The sequence below is a fragment of the Leopardus geoffroyi genome, chromosome A3 (assembly GCF_018350155.1).
Source record: "Leopardus geoffroyi isolate Oge1 chromosome A3, O.geoffroyi_Oge1_pat1.0, whole genome shotgun sequence".
Lineage (NCBI taxonomy): Eukaryota > Metazoa > Chordata > Mammalia > Carnivora > Felidae > Leopardus > Leopardus geoffroyi.
Genome location: NC_059336.1, coordinates 36,282,041 through 36,293,033, shown reverse-complemented (window position 1 = coordinate 36,293,033; position 10,993 = coordinate 36,282,041). Strand labels below are relative to the sequence as shown.

The 10,993-nt window shown below is 38.5% G+C and overlaps 1 long non-coding RNA gene across 1 annotated transcript; it reads left to right on the top strand.

The window, feature by feature from the left end:
• The first annotated feature begins 229 nt into the window (after nucleotides 1-229).
• Nucleotides 230-9,466, top strand: LOC123580506. The gene is made up of 4 exons (XR_006703332.1): nucleotides 230-538; nucleotides 1,794-2,031; nucleotides 2,969-3,129; nucleotides 9,240-9,466. It is a non-coding gene; the product is annotated as an uncharacterized LOC123580506 (long non-coding RNA).
• The last annotated feature ends 1,527 nt before the right edge of the window (nucleotides 9,467-10,993 follow it).

Genomic DNA, 10,993 nt, shown 5'->3' with positions numbered 1-10,993 from the left:
ATTCCTATTAGTTGATGATCTATTTCCTTATTGATTAAACTATATATGAAATTTTTTAATCATCGATTTTGTATGTAAAATTAATAGCTTTCACAATCATTAGTTGTAGTAGCATCTTATAGTAATAAATAATTATGTTTCAGCTGATTGATAAAATTGTAACATGTAAAGCTCACGAAGGAGACTTTTGTTTCACATTATGTTTTGATGCTTACCTCTATTTGAAAATGAATATTCAGATATTAACACTAAATTCAAAAGAATGATATATCTGTTTTATTTAAACTCCAAGGGTGGTCCTGGACCAGCAGCATTACCTGGGAGGAATACATAGGATCTCAGGCCCACCCTAGACCTGAGGAATCAGAATCTAAGGGTGGGGCTGCATTTTGAATATTGCATTTCATCATTATTGTCTAATCAGCTGACATTGATGAAGAACCAGGGACTCTAAGTGGTCCCTGTGCCTCAAATTGACAACTGGACCTGATTCAGGACTTCTCTCATCTGTGAACTATAGGGATTATTTCAACCAATGGTGAGCAGATGTCAATCTCATTCTATTCCACCCAGTGTTCCTTTTTAGTCCTTACTTAGGTCCTTTACCCCCAGAAATCTCCTACCTCCCGTCTAGCTTTTATCCCTGGTTTTCTACACAGCAATAACTAACTGATACAGTGTCCCCTATGAAAGCTTCATCAAAATAATTATAAAGGCTTACCCAAAAAAATATCTTGGGAGAGGATATAAAAAATATCTTGTTAAGAGGCTTATTCTAAAGAATGATTCTCAGCCCTGGCTGCATATCCAAATTACCTGTTAGCTTTAAAAATTCTGATATACAAGGATCCCTCCAAACAATTTAAGTCTGAATCTCTGAAGGTGCAATGTAGGCATTAGTCTTTTTCTAAAAGTTGTCCAGAGGATGATTCCAACATGCAGCCATTGTGGAGAACCAACGATCTAAAGTCTGGTTTAATTACCACTCCTCCTCTATGCAACTCAGCCTATGCAGCCATACTTGACACTCTTAGAAGTTCAAGTGAATGAAACACAGGACTTCCTAGTTTGGAAAGTCTCATAATCTCTTTATGTCACATGGAGGAACATTTTAAGCAGAGACAAATGGATTCTAAATGCACTTTAGGAATTAAGTTCTTATCACTAGCTTCAGACACATCAAAGTTGGCAAATCAAAAGTTAGCCATAATACTCATGTTTCATTTTCTCTTCTTACTAATTTGGTGACTCCCCCCCCCCAAATGTGTTGAGGTACATTCCCTATCTGCCCCTTTATTTTATCAGTAGGAAAATGATCTCACATTTCAGTGAGACTCAGAGTCCTGTAGACAGTTTGGGATTGACTTTTAAATTGGAATGCCAGGTTAAATATTGGTTCTGATCTCTCAACTTAACACAGTCTTTTGGGGAAAAACATCCATTTTTAACAACTCTTCTGGCCATAAGACTGTTGTTTATATTTAACCCAAATCCCTCTAGCAGCTGAACAGTTCATCTCTCCTCTTGAAGAGGAATTCTTGATTACAGTTCCACAATCCCAGGTGCGCTTTGGAATCTGAAATTTGTGGAGTGTAGAAAGGTAATGCAGCGCATATATGGCAAATCATATCCCATCTCCAGGGAGTTCTAAAGCAGCATCCTGTAACAAACATATTTAAATCTGTGCAAATGAAACATAAAAATTCACAGCAAGCATGATGAATAGACATTATAAACAGTCTTATGTGAGTTCTGATTTTGTCATTAAATTTAGGAGAAATTTTACTTTTCAGAGCTTTTTCTATCTGGGCATTAAGGATAAGAGATTGTAGACTGCAAGTTCCTACAAAAAAATAAAATTGAGTGAACTTCAATTGGGAAAGGCTGAAGGGGAAACAAATGAACAACAGCAGTGGTATATGCTGCAAGAGCACATTTAACAGATTTCTTCCCACAAACAAACTGGATTTGGAATGAAAATTGTCCGCGGCCAGACTCAGAGTCCCAACCGGGAGACCTTGCAATAAAAAGGTACTGATTTGGATTGGGAGTTGGGTTTTTAGGGAGAGACAGAAGAAGGGAAATAATAACAAGTCTTGGGAGTGTCTAGAAATGGCATCTTGTATGTGGGCTAATTATTTTCAATGATGAGTCATCCCCCAAGCAGTTCACAGCTGGCTCCCTTTTAGTTCTCCATTTTAAAATTCATCTACATCAGTGCAATTAGTGGTGAGTTGTTCAGGATGTCTTGGCCCACCCTTGGACAGACCCATTGTTCCTGGAGCTTTTTAGAAATCTCATGGCTTCTCTTTAGATCTTCTGATTTTGCATCCAAAATGCTTGGGTCTTGTCTTTTCCTTGACTGTTTTCTCTTGACAGGGAGAAGGAAGGGATCCCTTGGGTCTCCTTTGATTATTGAATTGGCTTTTGCTCAAGGAACCTAATAGGTTAGTGAAAACAAGGTGCAAAGTGGGAAGCTCTGGCCCTCTTTTAAGAAACCATATGCTGCTTTTCTTTCTCAGCATATTCCTGAAAATTTCCTTTTGGCATCATGTTTTACAGAATGGATCTAAGCTGAGATGTGTTAAATCTAAGATAGGTTAAAATTCAGAAGCAAACCATTTTTTCCTCTCAAACAGTTCACTGGGTACAATAAGCACTTCCGAAGTGTAAAGTCACTTTTAAGATAATCTTAGGGCTTTTTGTAGTGTAAATTTTGTCACTGCAGAGCGTACATACAGAAAAGTGCCCAAATCATAAGGGAATGGATAGAGAAGTGAACTTATGACAGAGTTTACACATTGTATAGCCAGTGCTTTGGCCAAGAAATAAAACATGACCAACACTCCAGAAGCCCTTCCTGTGGTCCCCAGGCCAAGATGACCACCAAACTTCTAAAACCATAGGTTAATATTTTGTTTGTTAATTTACATCTTCTGTTTTTTATTTCTTTTTCACAACACTATAGATGGAGATTCATCCACATCATCTTGATGGCTGCAGTGCCACTGTTTTCATTGCTGTGTAGGGCTCTCTTGTATGCTCTGCCATTTAAACCTTCTACCACGGCGGTCTTTTGGCTTCTGACTGCTCTGGGCTGCTAGGGCTAGTGATGTTTGAAGCATTCTGGTATGTGTCCTGTGTGAACATATATATTCTTTCCTGTCGAATACCTAGAAGCAGGATTGCATAGTTGGGTCATATGACATGTACATGTCACCTCTCATCCATGCTGCCAAATGTTCTCCAAAGTGATTGCACTAATTTTCACTCCCAGCAGCAGTTTCTGAGAGTTCCATGGAGCTTTAAAAAACAGATATCTGGGGCGCCTGGGTGGCTCAGTTGGTTAAGCGTCCGACTCTTGATTTCGGCTCAGGTCATGATCTCGCAGTTTGTGGGTTCAGGCTCCGTGTGGGCTCTGCATTGACAGTGTGGAGCCTGCTCAGGATTCTCTCCCTCTCTCTCTACCCCTCCCCCACTTGTGCTCACTCTCTCTCTCTCAAAATAAATAAATAAGCTTTAAACAAATTTAAAAACAGGGGTACCTGGGTGACACAGTTGGTTAAGCATCCGACTTCGGCTCAGGTCTGATCTCACCATTCTTGAGTTCAAGCCCTACGTTGGGCTCTGTGCTGACAGCTCAGAGCCTGGAGCCTGTTTCAGATATTGTGTCTTCCTCTCTCTGCCCCTCCTCTGCTCATGCTCTCTCTCTCTCTCTCTCTCTTAAAAATAAACCTTAAGGGGCGCCTGGGTGGCGCAGTTGGTTAAGCGTCCGACTTCAGCCAGGTCACGATCTCGCGGTCCGGGAGTTCGAGCCCCACGTCGGGCTCTGGGCTGATGGCTCAGGGCCTGGAGCCTGCGTCCGATTCTGTGTCTCCCTCTGTCTCTGCCCCTCCCCCGTTCATGCTCTGTCTCTCTCTGTCCCAAAAATAAATAAACGTTGAAAAAAAAATTAAAATAAATAAATAAATAAAAAATAAACCTTAAAAAAATAAATATTAAAAAATAATTTAAAAACAGATATCCAAGCTCAGTAATATTTTTCAGTTTAGGTATCTGAAGCTGTCCATTGGTATTATATCTATAAGGATTCTCACAATTAATCTCCAAGCCTGTCCTTACCTTTAAAAACAATTTCATGTTTTGGGGCATCTGGATGGCTCAGTCAGTTAAGCTTCCGACTTTGGCTCAGGTCATGATTTCATGGTTCATGAGTTCAAGCCTCATGTCAGGCTCTGTGATGACAGGTCAGAGTCTGGAGTCTGCTTTGGATTCCGTGTGTGTGTCTCTCTCTCTGCCCTCCCCCACTCATACCCTGTCTCTCTCTCAAAAATAAATAAAACATTAAAAAAAATTTCTTTTAACTTAAAAGAATAAAAAATAAATAATTTCATGTTTTAAAGTAAGCTTCAAGTTTCAAAAAAAAAAAAAAATGCCTGGCTTACTGTTTTATGAGCTTCATGGCACCCTGTGGCCTTTCCTGTCCTTCCCTGATGAATCTTCTTCAGCAAAGCCTGGTGTTATGGTTTGACCATTTGTGAGTTTGCAGGGATCAGTTTAAGAGACTTACAATTTAAGAACACGTTTCAATATTAGAACTTAACTCATGAGTCATTGGAGAGTTTGCTGAGAAAGTGTTCTCAATTCTTTTTTTTTTTTTTTTTAATTTTTTTTTTCAACGTTTATTTATTTTTGGGACAGAGATAGACAGAGCATGAACGGGGGAGGTGCAGAGACAGAGGGAGACACAGAATCAGAAACAGGCTCCAGGCTCCGAACCATCAGCCCAGAGCCTGACGCGGGGCTCGAACTCCCGGACCGCGAGATCGTGACCTGGCTGAAGTCAGACGCTCAACCGACTGCGCCACCCAGGCGCCCCAGTGTTCTCAATTCTAGCAAAATCCAATACTGACCCTAACTTCAGACAACAAAGTTGTCAGGGAGATTTTCGCATGTGGTTTCTGTATCTCATTACTTTGTAGTCACATTAGTAGACATTCATAAAGCAAAGAATATATAAAGGCCATATGCAACTCACACAAGGTTTCCTCTAATAATGGCCTTATTTTATGCACAGGTATATAAGTTAGTAAAAGTAATACCTATTTATTAACTGCTGACTATGCATCAAGCAGTGTAACCCAGGCTTTAGACCCTTGCTACTCAAAATGTAGTCCAGGACCAAGCAGCATGGACAACATCTGGGAGCTTGATAAAAATGTAGTCTCAGGTCCCATCCAGACTTGCTAAGTCAGAACAAGATGCCCAAGGAATACTGATACACGCTAAAGTTTGAAAAACGCTGGTTTTAGACACATGCGAATTAATTCTTGCTATGGTATGACCATCTAAACACAGGAGGAGAAAAAGCCCCATTTTATTTATTGTTATTTCATATCAACCTATTTATAACATCTTTTTTCCCCAACTTTATTGAGATATAATTGACACATGACCTGTAAATTTAAGTGGTACAATGTGTTGGTTTGATACACTTAATGCAAAATGATTACCAACATAGTGTTACTAAAACTTGCATCACATCATCCACTTACCATTTCTTTTTTTGTGGTGAGAACATTTAATATCTACTCTCTTAGTGACTTTCAAATATATATATATATATATATATATATATATATATATATATTCAGATCCCCTGCCCATTTTTAATTGGATTGTGTTTTGCTATTAGGTTGTATGAATTCTTTACATATTTTGGATATCAATCCTTTATCAGATACATGATTTGCAAATATTTTTTCTGATTCCATAGGCTGTGTTTTCATTTTGTTGATGGTTTCCTTTGCTGTGCAGAAGCTTTTTTAGCTTGATATAGTACCACTTATATATTTTGCTTTTATTGCCTTTGCTCTTGGTGTCAAATAAAAAAAAAAAAATCATTGCCAAGACAGATGTCAGGGAGCTTACTGCCTATGTTTTCTGCTAGGAGTTTCATGGTTTCAGGTCTTACATTCAAGTCTTTAATCCATTTTAAGTTAATTTTTATGTATAGTGTTAGATAGTGGTCTAGTTTCATTCTTTTGCACATGGCTATCCATTTTATCAATACCATTTATAAAAAGGCTGTCCTTTCCCCATTGTATATCCCTGGTTCCATTTTTTTTTCAAAGTAGGCTCCATGCCCAACATGGGGCTTGAACTCACCATCCCAAGATCAAGAGTCGCATGCTCTTCCAACTGAGCCAGCCAGACGCCCCTATTCTTGGTTCCTTTGTCATAAATTAATTGATCATTGATATGTGGGTTTATTTCAAGGCTCTCTATTCTGTTCCATTGATCTGTATATGTATGCCTATATATGTTTTGGGGTTTGCTTTCGTTTTTGTTTTTGCTTTCTTTTTGAGAGAGAGAGAGAGAGCACTCGAGCAGGGGAGGGGTAGAGGGAGAGAGAGAATCTTAAGCAGGCTTTATGCCCATGGAGCCCAACGTGGGGCTCAATCTCACAACCAAGAGATCATGACTTGAGCCGATATCAAGAGTGGGACACTTAACTAACTGAGCCACCCAGATGCCCCATGCATTTATACTTTGACCAAGATTTGTTTCCATATTTTAGCTATTGTGAATAATATTGCAATGAACATGGGAGAGCAGATATCTTTTTGTAAAATCGTTTCCATTTCCTTTGGATATATACCAAGAAGTAGGATTGCTAGATCATCTGGTAATTTTATTTTTAATTCTTTTAGTAACCTCCATATTGTTTTCCATAGTGGTTGCACCAATTTACAATCCCATTTTATTTCTTTTTTGTTAAGTTTATTTATTTACCTTCAGAGAGAAAGAGCATAAGCTGGGGAGGGGCAAAGAGAGAGGGAGAGAGGGAATCTCAAGTAGACTCTGCACTGTCAGTGAAGAACTCATGAATGGTGAGATCATGACCTGCGCTGAAATCGAGTCAAATGCTTAACCAACTGAGTCACCTAGGCACCCCCATAGCCCATTTTAGAGATGAGGAAGCAGAGGCATAAAAAAATCCTTGAAAATGCAAATTTATTTATTTATTTATTTATTTATTTATTTATTTATTTAATGCCTAAAGTAGGCTTCACGCCCAGAGTGGAACCCAACATGGGGACTGAACTTACGATCCTGATATCAAGACCTGAGGCAAGATTAATAGTGGATCACTTAACTGACTGAGCCACCCAGGTGCCCCAAAAATGCAAATTAAAGAAAGACTGACAGTAGAGCACAGGCTTATAATCATTATGCTGTGTGACCACCAACCAATTTTATAAGCATTTGATTTATGTGGACATTCTTAGGACCTTAACTTGGTGTAAATAAATGATAATAAGCCTACCAAGTAAGCAGGTTTAATAATAAATTTGGCATCTTGTCTTTTAAGTATTGACTTTTGGACACTTTGCTGGTAAATGATTAAACAAGGAAGAATGTGATAACAGAGAATTGGTTTTGTCCTCAGGAAATGTGGGCAGTTTGGTGTGGGTGGGGAAGCACATGCATACATGAGTTGACACAGCTGAACTTCACCTCAGGTTTGTGCTCCAGATAACAGCAGAGTTCAGATATCCTCCTAACTTTTTATTTTGTCAAATCCCACCACCTTTTTGTGTTTCAGGAAATGCCTTACTGCAAAGAACATGCCCCCCCCCCCCCCCCCCACCAAACCGGCTTAGATAAGACTGGCTGTCTACTCTTTCTCAGGACTCTCACCAGATTTGTAGATGACCCTCTTGTTTACTTGTGACAGGCCAAACATGGACCTTTCTTCTCTTTTTGCTTGAAGGCACTGAAAGGCCAGATCCACTCCCTGTTCTTTGTCTCATGAATGATTAGCTGAGATGAGAACTATTTGTCCCTTTCTGAATCTAGCTAGACACAGAGATAAACATTTCCTGTTCACCCGATTGCAAAGTATTCCAACTGTAAATTATCCTGCCTATAATTGCTTACCCTTCCCTATAAAAGGGTAAGGCAAATTAATAGATACTGTGTGGTGTTCTTCCTATTTTTTAGCCTAAACAAAATCTATCTTCTTAGTTGTTTTGTTTTTTCCTTGGCCACAGCTCATTCAAGTTTTCATATTTTCAGTGACTAAGGTTGGTGGTTAATTGGCAAAAATACACCTTGCCTTATACATCTGAGCTTTGTAATATTAAGAGGAAGAAATGACTGCTCTTTTGAAGCCTGCAAGAATATCTTCTTCCCAATTTACTGTCATCTTACCCCAGGTTTGGTAACTATGACAAGTAACCATCTTCCCAAAGGCTCTCTGGGGCACAAGACATCACCTGGGCTCCAGCATCAGCCTATATTAAGTCAATCTTTAGCATACGCTCAGTAGCCTCTGAGCTTCCTGCTAAGGTGCTGAAAACTTTTGAAAACTGAGAGAATTTTTTTTAAACATTATATATTTTTAAGCGTTTATTTATTTTTGAGAGAGAGAGAGAGTGGGGCGGGGAGGGGCAGAGAGACGGGGACCAAGGAGCAGGAGCAGGCTCTATGCTGAGAGTAGAGAGCCCAATGGGAGCTCAAACTCACAAACTGTGAGATCATGACCTGAGCTGAAGTTCAATGCTTAACCAACTGAGCCACCCAGACACCCCAAAAGAGTGTGAGAATGTTTAAAACAAAAATCCTTGGTGGGACACCTGGGTGGCTCAGTTGGTAAAGTGTCCAACTCTTAGTTTCAGCTCAGGTCATGGTCTCACGATTGGAGAGAGTGAACCCTGCATCCGGCTCTGCTCTGGCAGCATGGAGCCTGCTTAGGATTCTCTCTCTCTCCATCTCTCTCTGCCCCTCCCCTGCTCCCTCGCTCTCTCTCTCTCTCAAAAAAAAAAAAAAAATCTTAAAGTAGAAATCCTTGGGCCACCTGGGTGGCTCAGTCGGTTAAGCATCTGACTCTTGATTTTACCTCACAGTTGTGAGATCCAACCTCACATTGGTCTCTGCACCAAGCATGGAGCCTGCTTAGGATTCTCTCTCCCCCTCCTTCTCTCTCTGCCCCACTCGTGCTTTCTCTCTCTCTCTCAAAAATAAATAAAATAAATAAATAAATAAATAAATAAATAAATAAATAAATAATTTTTTTTTAAAAAAAAAAGTAGAAATCCTCTAGATATCTAACTGTATATGAGATTGCAGAATTGATCTAATGAGCATTGGAAGGGGCTTTGAATGAAGATATATAATATAGATGCTCTTTTGACATTTGTGTTTCACTTAATAACATCATTTTTCTCCTCTAGGAGTCTGTTTAACCTCTGAACACAAAAGGTATTATGGAAGAAATATGTATTTATTCAGTTTCACTTGTCACAAGGAAGAAAAAGCAACCACTTTCCTGTACTTTGCTAAAAGGCATGTTTTCTACAAAACAATTCTAGAAGTCAAAAAGGAAAGTTTCCATTTATTCTTTCATTTTTTGCATTACAGATACAATCTTGAGATTAATAAACCCCATCTGAGCATCCTTTGCAAAGCATCTGTATTGTGAGTTCAATGTTAAATGATTATGGACTAGAGAATAAATAAATGAATAAATAAATAAATCCTGATTAATGAAACAGTTTTTGACTTGGATTTAAAAATCCAGATGACAATGTTATTTGGTGGCATTTTCATAGAAATGTGTAGAAGATATTTAATGAATTCAAATTAGGAAGTTTTTTCTAGGTTCTCTTAAAATCAGGCCTAAAGCATCAATAGAAACAGATGTACACAAATCTGTTAATTACTGTATCTTTAAAATTCTACCATGCTATGTAAGAATTATTAGAATTCTAATGACTAAAGGGATCTATATATAAATGTTTATGACTATAAAAACTTTTATTCTGCATATAAGAAAGATCACCTATTTACTTCTCAAGCACTTTCACTGCCCACCACCACCTCGTTTTCATTGAAATATCAAGATTTACTTTCATATAAATATTTTCTAGTCTGCCTCTAGAGAATAATTAAGCAGAACCAACAACACTGAAGATAATTAAAAGCTTGGAATAGATTTCAGAGGTAGCAAGAAATAACATCAAAAAAAGTGTAGACCTTTATGCACCATAGCAACAGGGAGCCTGGATTTTGAGCCTAAATCAACCAAATTATTTTTGTAGTATAAATACACAGCTAGATTAAAGTTATCTTAGCATTTTCACAAAATAATCTCTTTACTCTGAATCAGTGCATAAGATATCAAAAGCAATGTCCATTTTTTTTCTAAATTAATTATAAACTGAGTTTATCTAAGGTCAAAAAAGCAGCATCTTCTATTTTTTCCCCAGTTTTGTTGAGATATAATTGGCATATAGCATTGCATAAATTTAAAGGGTACAACCCAATAATGTGATACACATATTATCTTGTGTCCAATTACCACAGCAAGGTTAACACCTCCATGACCTCACATACTTACATTTGTGTGTGTGTGCATGTGTGTGTATGGTAAGAATATTTCAGAGCTACTCTCTTAAGAAACTTTCAAATATATAATACAGTACTGTTAATGATACACAGAATGTATTCATCTTATCACTGGAAGTTGGTACCCTTTGACCAACATTTTCCCTTTTCCCCAGTACCCCATCCCTTGGCAACCACCATTTCACTCTATGTTCCTATGAGTTCAGCTTTTTTAGATTCACATATAAGTGAGATCATAGTGTTTTGTCTTCCTCTGTCTGACTTATTTTTTTTAATTTTTTTAATGTTTTTTTTTTTTTTTGAGACAGAGAGAGACAGAGCATGAGCAGGGGAGGGGCAGAAAGAGAGGGAGACACAGAATCTAAAGCAGGCTCCAGGCTCTGAGCTGTCAACACAGAGCCTGACATGGGGCTCGAACTCACAGACTGTGAGATCATGACCTGAGCTGAAGTCGGACACTTAACCAACTGAGTCACCCAGGAGGCCCTCTGTCTGACTTATTTCACTTAGCATAAGGTCCTCAAGGTTCACCCATGTTGTCACAAATGGCAAGATATCCTTCCTTTTGTGTCTGAAAGGT